The sequence below is a fragment of the Triturus cristatus genome, chromosome 8 (genome assembly GCF_964204655.1).
Source record: "Triturus cristatus chromosome 8, aTriCri1.1, whole genome shotgun sequence".
Lineage (NCBI taxonomy): Eukaryota > Metazoa > Chordata > Amphibia > Caudata > Salamandridae > Triturus > Triturus cristatus.
In genome coordinates, this window is record NC_140591.1 from 981,442,417 (window position 1) to 981,451,193 (window position 8,777).

The 8,777-nt window shown below is 44.5% G+C and overlaps 1 pseudogene; it reads right to left on the reverse strand.

Moving 5' to 3' along the window:
• Positions 1–315: 315 nt before the first annotated feature.
• On the reverse strand, positions 316–1,734 carry LOC146805316 (keratin, type I cytoskeletal 19 pseudogene; annotated as a pseudogene).
• Positions 1,735–8,777: the final 7,043 nt, after the last annotated feature.

Here is an 8,777-nt window from a genome sequence, read left to right on the forward strand (position 1 = left end):
TCTCTAGACAGACAAGAAAGAAGAAGATGGAAGCAACTCTATGGGAAGGACCCATTTTAGAGGATCTCTGGTGTAGCTGGACTAGCCATAAGGTTTGGGATGGCTCTGTAAAGGACAACTGTGGTCTTCATCCAGTGATGTGCCCAGGGTTTTCCAGCTTGGGTCCTTCAAGATCTCTTCATGTTTTCCTCAGAAGGCAGATTTGTGGACTTTCTTGTGGGATGCGACAACCTTCCCATCCATGGTCTCTTCAATGATTGTGCTGACTTGTCGGGTGGTTTGGAGCACATCTTTGGTAGCCCTGGACGAGAGCACTCACTGGGCATCCTCTCCCTCCAACAGGCGGCAGTAGGTGGCGATCTCCATTTCCAGGTGCGTCTCACATCCATGAGGATCTTGTACTCTTGGCTTTGCCTTTCCATGTTGTTTCTGAGCTCGGCTAGCTGCGCTTCAACGTTGGAAACCATGGCCTGGATCTGGTTCAGTTCCATGCAGTACCTGCCCTCGGTCTCCGCAAGGGTGCCTTCCAGGGCCGATTTCATGCTTAGCTGGGTCTGTAGCTCTATCTCCAACCGCTGGAGGGTGTGATCTCGCTCTTGCTGGACTGTATCTGTTGACTGTGGGTGGCAACTTTACAATTAAGTTCCTCCGTCTTGCTGAAGAACCAGGCCTCGGCATCTCTGTGGTTCTTTTCTGCCAGATCTTCGTATTGGGCTCTCATGTCAGACAGGATCTTGCCCAGGTCAGCACCTGGTGCCGCATCCATTTCCACGTTGACCTGCCCACCGACTTGGCCACGCAGGACGTTCATCTCTTCCTCATGGTTCTTCTAATGTATTGAACCGAAGAAATGTTCACTTGAACGATCTACAAGAATAAATTCTCAACCTTTACCCTCGCAGAATCAATTTCTTTATTGGAGTGCAATTCGAGTCACACGCTCTCAGCTAGAACGTGACTTTACCTGATTTTATCCCTACTCAGGGGGATCTACTCGACTGCACCCACGAATCAGATTCACCGGATTACCCTTTTTGACCGCATGAGTGCGCTTTCTCCATCATTCGTCTTCTTGAGATAGGCCAGTTCCTCCTTCAGGCTTTCGATTTGGATTTCCAGGTCTGACCTGGCAAGAGTCAACTCTTCCAGGACCCGGCGTAAGCCATTGATGTCGGCCTCCACACTGTTGCGAAGGGCCAGCTCACTCTCGTACTTGCTCCTGAAGTCATCAGCTGCCAGCTTGGCATTGTCGATCTGCAGCAGGGTCTTGGCATTGTCCGTGGTGGCAGTGTGGGTCTTGTTTTGCAGGTCTTCGATGGTCTTGTAGTAGTGGCTGTAGTCGCGGGAGGGCCCAGGGCCTTGCTTCTCGTACCACACGCAGATCTGGTGTTCCAGCTTGGTGCTGGCCAGCTCCAGGGAGCGGACCTTGTCCAGGTAGGAGGCCAGGAGGTCATTCAGGATTTGCATGGTGGCCTTCTCGTCACCGGACAGCAGACCATTTCCCACACCGTGGCTAATGCCAAAGCTAGAGCCACCAAAGCCATAGCCGGCACCACTACCCATACCGCCTCCCACCTCAGAGGACACAAACCTAGCTGTGGACACGGAGATTGTCCTACCTCCGCTGCCTCCGTAGATGCTCGAGGGCCGGTAGCTGCCCCCCAAGTAGATGGAGGACACCCTGCTGGAGGAGCCAGAAGTGGAGTAGCTCTGGTGGTGGCTGTACGTGTTCATGGTGGCGCGAGAGTGCACGAGCCGGGCCCTCTAAGTCTGGTTGTGTCGCAGCAGTGAGGATGGAGGGAGTATGCTTGGTTAACTGGCCACAAGCACATGCACACGGTCCCTTTTATTAACAGATCGGTTTATTCTTGACGCCTGTGTTGGATGGCTGTGGGGTGTGAGTATGGCCAGCCCTTCAGGGAGTGGCTTGTAAAACTAGTGCCTGCTGGAAATGAATTCCCAAGTGCCTAGACAGCTTTAGGAAAACAGATATACTACATGGTGTCTACCCAACCTAGATCAGATATGCAGGTCAATAAAGTGCGATTAGAACAGAAGGTTGTATGGAGCCTGGAATCCAAAGCTGGAACTTTCTTTTCAGCTTGTTATTCTCCCAAAACCTCAAGATACTGTATGGGAGCCACCTTCCCTCGTGGTTTATGCTCAATCCCTCTGCAAGTGAAGTGATCATTTTCAGTACTCATGCACTTATGTAGTTGATCAACTATTGACATGGGGCTTTGAGAACAGGTTCCACTTCTATCAAATACTATCTTTTTTTATTTCAAAATATTTTATTATTGTGCTCCAAAATGTTATTTCACAAACAATGCAGTCAAATAAATTGATAGAACCAGTTATGCACACCTCCCAGCTCCCTCTCATTTCCTTGACTATTCTAATGTTCCTTAGCTAATTAATAACTTTATTCATGTGGTATGCAAGAAGAGTCCACTTCAGTCACTGTCTGAGACAAAGACTTCTTAGCACTTCAGTCATTGTCCAGCATGGTCCATGCCAAGAAACAAGAATACCCTTAGGCAGTTTACATATTATTAGGAGCATCCTTGGCTCATTTCATCACCTGTGGTTAAAACTGGACAATGCATAGAATCACCAGATGACTTTGGTAGCTGCAGTATACGCTGAAACTATTAATTCTGATTTGTTTGCCTTTGTTTTAACTTGCTTTTATTGTAGACCATTATGGAAAGAAAACTTACATGAGGCTGCTGTACTTCCTCGTGATTCAGCCTATACTCTCCCAATACAGTTTAGTTTGGTAGTCTCAATTTAGGTATATATGATTTCACTGTGTTGTATTATAATAGTACATTTTCCACACCCTCCACAGGGTCCATCAAGTGAGGAATATTAGTGGCAGAAATGACAAGTTACCATACGGGTTGAATCCGAAGACCTCCCCTACCAACTAAGAGGCCCTCTGACTCTATTACAATGGGCGATTGAATATAAAGCACATATGCAGTCTGAGTGTGTGATCCTCACAGAATGCCACTTGGCCATAGCAGGTGTTGGCCACTGGCAGCCATTGTTCTCAGCTCACAATACAGCCAAAGTATAAATGAGTGGTGTAGTCAAAACTAGGCTAGTTAGGCTCTTCCACTGTTAGATTATGTTATGTTATTTGATTCTTGATATAGTGCACGGCTCATCCCTGGAGTGACTTCTCAGTGCTGCTGGGCAGGTCGGTGAGGGAAAAGAGGTGATTAGAACAGCCAGGTTTTCAGGCATTTCTTGAATTCAGCTAAGGTTGGGCATGTCGAATGGAATGAGGAAGTTTATTCCAGTGGATCGGAGCAAGATAGGAGAAGGCCTCCATATTTGGCAGTGCGAATAAGTCAGGAACATAATAGAGATTGGTGGCTAGATCGGAGGTTTCCACTTGGGGTATAGGAGGTAAGCTTATTGCAGAGATATTTTGCCCCAGACCTTGATAGAAATTTGTTTGTCAGGCAGAGCAATTTGAATAGTGATCTCTTGTTGCTGGGGAGCCAGTGTGGATCTCTAAGTATAGGGGTTGAGGAGGTTCTTGGTAGTAGGTTATTAACCATATGTGCAGCTGTGTTTTGGACCACTTGTAGTTTAGACAAAAGGGATTCATTGGAGGCAAGAAACAAAGCATTTCCATAGTCCAGGAGGGTGATAATTAGCACCTGGTTGAGTGTTTTTCGTGAGCTCAGTGGTAGCCATCTAAAGACAAATATTTTTCGTTGGGGGATAAATCTTCTTGGTCTCCAACTCTTTGGCCAACTGTATGTGGTATGTCCTAAATCCTGTGGAGAAAGTAAAAAGCATAGTTTTTTTGGGCTAAAAAAGGATAACGGTCTCTCAAATCAGAGCAGCGGTTTCCTGTTTCTATCAAATGAGGATTCTAAAGAAGATCCTCCTGTTTATTCCTGGAGACCTCAAAGTTTTTGTTATTGCCAGAGTAGGCTATTCCAATGCCGGTTACCTTGGCCTCCCAGCAACATTCATTTATGCCGTACAACGGATGCGGAAGAATGCTGTGCGACTTGTTTATACTTCAAAATATTTGATAGGGTATCAGAGACTCTCTGAAAAGTGAATTGCTGCCAGTTTCCAGACAAATTTAGGGGCATATTTACAAGAAACTTGCAGAGTGTGGGGTTACACCAAAATTGGTAATGCCATGCTCCGACAGTTTCAAAACGCAGGGATGAGCCGTATTCACAAGAATGCGGCACACCCCTGCGTTACTCATAGCGCTGGTGCTAAAAAAGCTGCCTAGAGCCAGCGCAGGCACCCTAGCGCCATTTTTCAAGGGTGCCTGCACTGCAGGGGCAAATGTTGATGTGCAGGAAGGGACTCCTTCCTGCACATAAACAATCTTTACAGGTGATTGGCTTTATCTATGTGTCCAGCAGAATGTAACACACGTGGACAGAGCAAAATACCAGGAGAAATAAACCATCTCTCCTCGTCTCGCCTGCTTAAGACCAAGTATTCCCTGGCGGTATTTTTGGTGATGCCTCATACCTTTTAAATATGGGGCAGCATCAAAAAGCAGTGGGTGTTTCAGCGGAACGCCCACTGCAACACCCTTTGCATGCCCTTTTACGCTAAGTGCTGCGTGGACAGGGGCATTATTTACAAGGGGGCGTTCAGTGGCTTAACGACACCTTGTAAATAAGGCAAGGAGTTAACTTCACCAGAACGTTGGAAAAAGTGACATTCTGGTGGTGTTAACTCCTTGTAAATATTCAACATTAGTTTCTGTCTCTGTCATAGAGTTCTATGGGGTAGCACCTTAATTTCCATAAACCTCATTGCCCACATATATTCCTGAACGACCTATTTGCTCAGTCACTATCTTTCTTGACAGTATCCCTTTTTCTAAGATCCAGATGTGGGGGTGCTCTTTCTCAGTCACTGCTCCATATTTATGGAATGCTCTTCCCCTTCATATGTGCAATATACAGGACTATGATGGTTTTAGGTATCACTTAAAACCCATTTATTCTGTTTATCTGTGTACTTTGATGGGGAACAGCCATTACAACGCGGTTTTTACCACACGCAGCTTTTACATCGCATGTGTTACAACGCATGCGATGTTACAACGCAATGCCATTACAACGCAAGTCTTTACATCGACTTGTGCTAGATGGCGTGCTAACATTACAAATAGTGTAGTTTACTATCCCAACACCTTCCCTACTGTTACGTGGACTGGAGATGGAATAGTAAATTACACTTTTCTAATGTTAGCACGCCATCTAGTGCAAGTCGATGTAAAGACTTGCGTTTTAATGGCATAGCGTTGCAACATCGCATACGTTGTAACGCATGCGATGTAACTGCACGCGTTGTAATGACACGCGTTGTAATGTCATACATCCACTTTGATTAATAGTATCAGTTCCTTACAACAAGTTTACCCCGAGCGACAGTTTATTCCTTATAAGTAATGTTATTTATTCATTCATTTGTGACAGGAAGCCTGAGTGTGCCAGATTATGAACATTATTATTTATCAGCAAAGCTGCTGTGACAACCGGGTGGGTTGGTAACAGGTTTGGTAGAGGTTAACTATCTGCAACTCACAATCCCAAACACAACCATGCCAAAAGCACTAGTCGGACAAAACAGGAAATCCTTCAAACATATGTGACTAATAGATACTGCTGGAAAACCCTCTCAATCCCAGGATTACCAGTGTGGTGCTACACTAAATTTAGGGAAATAGCAGCAGGTATAAATACAAAAACGTCATCAGGGCAATTTCCTCGCTAAGCTCCTCATCTTTGAGAACCTTTGTTAAATATATCCGATCCCCTCTGGACAACATCGAGTGCATGATACAATTATTCATGCAGTTAAGTACATCTGGGAACAAGGGAACCTCAGTGGTACCTATCACTTGGCACATTCCACACTTTTGGGCGGGACACTAATATCTAGGGCTTTATACGAAATTACCAAGACAACTCTGAAATCACTAAGAATGAAAACCAATAGGGGCTTAAAAAAAGAATTAGATAACAGAGGCTGGGCAAGTTTGCTCGAGTTCTTTACCACTGTCTCTGGGAACCCAAAGTTCAAACTGCTCCAGCACAACATTCTGCATCAAACATACCTAACAACTTTGAGAATGGATGTATGACGTTACAACGCATGCTTTTACACCGCATGCCGTTACAACGCATTTTTTACACCGCAAGATCTGTTACAACGCCAGCCTTTACAACGCATGCTTTTACAACGACGTACACTAGATGGAGTGCTGACATTAGAAATGTATAATTTACTATTCTAACTCCAGTCCACGTTGCAGTAGGGAAGGTGTTTGGATAGTAAAACTACACTATTTCTAATGTTAGCACGCCATCTAGTGCATTTCGTTGTAATAGCATGCGTTGTAATGGCATGCGTTGTAACAGATTTCGCGTTGTAATAGTTTCGTTGTAATGGTAGTGCGGTGTAAAAGTTGCGTTGTAAAGGTTGTTCACCTTGAGAATACACAGACTGTAGCCCAGGACACCACACTGAGGCCTGAGATGCACATCTGAGTGAGCAGATTTCAGACATATGCCAGCATGCGCACATACTGGCGAAGGTTTGCAACCGAAGCCGCTATGTTCGTGAACAGAAGCAATTTGTGTAACCTTGAGACCTTCCTACTTGGCACAATACCCAGGTGTAGGTGTCAGAAAATTACACGACTGTTTGTTGATTTGGCATTTGTACTGGCTAAAAGACACGTTACCATATACTGGAAATTTCCCACTGGCCTGTACATTTGTACATGGTAATCTGATCATCTAAAAAGGGCTGAGGCTAACAGTAATACCCTTCATGCAGAATGACTTAGGGGAGCAAGAGGCCCTTACATGGAAGGCTAGGACAGTATCCGACTTGACTTGCTTAACAATGATGATGGCCAGTCTTGAAAAGTAAATGTCCTCATGCCATAAGGTTAAAATAGATTTTTATTTAAGACATCAACGGCTACAGATTGTGCTCCCTCTCCAGCCAGCAGACAACTGACTCCTGAGAGAATCCACCTAAGTCACTGTGCACAAAAACACTAGAACACTTAAGAACCAACAGGTTTAAAGGTACATGTACTATTTACTAAAGATATAAGCACATTAAAGACCTGGTACATGCACAATACATCGTCTGCCCTTTATGAAAATGAAAACACTAAGAACAGCCTGCATAAAGGTATACTAGATACAAATAAATCGGTTTACATTTTTTTACATACATAGTCTTCCAAGTACCTTGGAGGTAATCTGAGTCTAGGCACTCTCTGTGCGCTATCCACCTACAACCCACCTACACTGTCTTCATTACCCCCTTCTTGGTCACAAACATTCTGACTTCTCATTTCCAACACCTTATCATCGCTCAGCAACATGCTTCTTTGTTGTTACTACCTTTTATCTATGTCCCATAATGTGACCCTCTCCCATACAAGGGCACTCTCTGCATGTTCCAATGCTCCCCGTTCTCTAAGATCACAAATAAATCATGCACTTCTCTCACTCTGAATGGTCCATGAAATTTCGTCAAACCACATTCAATCTGTCCTGATTGCACGTTTACCAAATCACCCGCCTTTATCCTTCCACTCCTACTTCCTCTGGACCATGCACTCTCCTCATCATCCTCTTGTTTACTCATTAACATGCTCATCCATGCCAGTTACATCTTGGTGTTTGCTTTCCAACCCCTCATCACACTTAATGGAATTTGTTTCGTGACACCATTTTCTGTTGTATGATATGCCCACACCAAATCACCCATCATACTCCTGATATCACTCCTACTCTCAACGGCCATATGGATCATGCCCATAACCATACGGTTAGCCCTCTCAACAATTCCATTGGCTTGAGGGTTATAAAGGGAAGTGTGTGAATGTAAAATTCCACAAAAACTAAAAAAACTTGTAATTTCCTCTGATGTCAACTATACAACATTCTCAGTAATCAGTTTTGCTGGGTACCCATCTACCCTAAAGAAATTCACTAACACTTAGATGGTATTCTTGTAATTTCATGCATACATTTTACCCCAAACCACTTGGAATGTACATCTACCACCACTAACGCAAACTTGAACTCCGCTGAAACTCCCCCTAAAGGCCCAATGAAATCCAAACACCCTGTGTCCCATGGCTGTCCTGGATCCACTATCTCTCCCATTACTGATTTTTCACAAACCTTTCATCTCTTCTAACCATTCTTACAAATAACACACCTTTCCACCCATTCCACAATCTCTTGATCCATCGCTGACAACCAAAAAGTTTCACGTAGTCTCTTCCTTGTCAAGGGTTGCTGCAAGTGGCCCTCATATGCTAACTTAGAGTTTAAATCTTATGACTTGTGGAGGAACAAACTTATCTCCCCTAGAAATAAGAATACCCTCACAGAATGACAATTCATCTATAATCTTCACATATGGTCTTACAGTCACTGGTACAGTACTCTCTTACCTTCCACCCTTCAGAATCATATCCAACACTTGTTGCAAAACACCATCCACCCTTATGCTCTCCAACCACCGCTCTTTCCCAATGGCTCCCTGACTCCACTTCTTCCAATCATGCACACTTTCCACTGCACCCTCCTTTTCAAAGGCTTCAACTCTTGCTTTGTCCAATCCTGACATGGTAGGGGTAACCTAGACAACCTATCAGCTTGTACATTCCTCCACCCTGGAATATGTTCCAATTTATATTGACATTTCTGTAGGTGTGCCGCTAGCCAGGCCAACCTCAC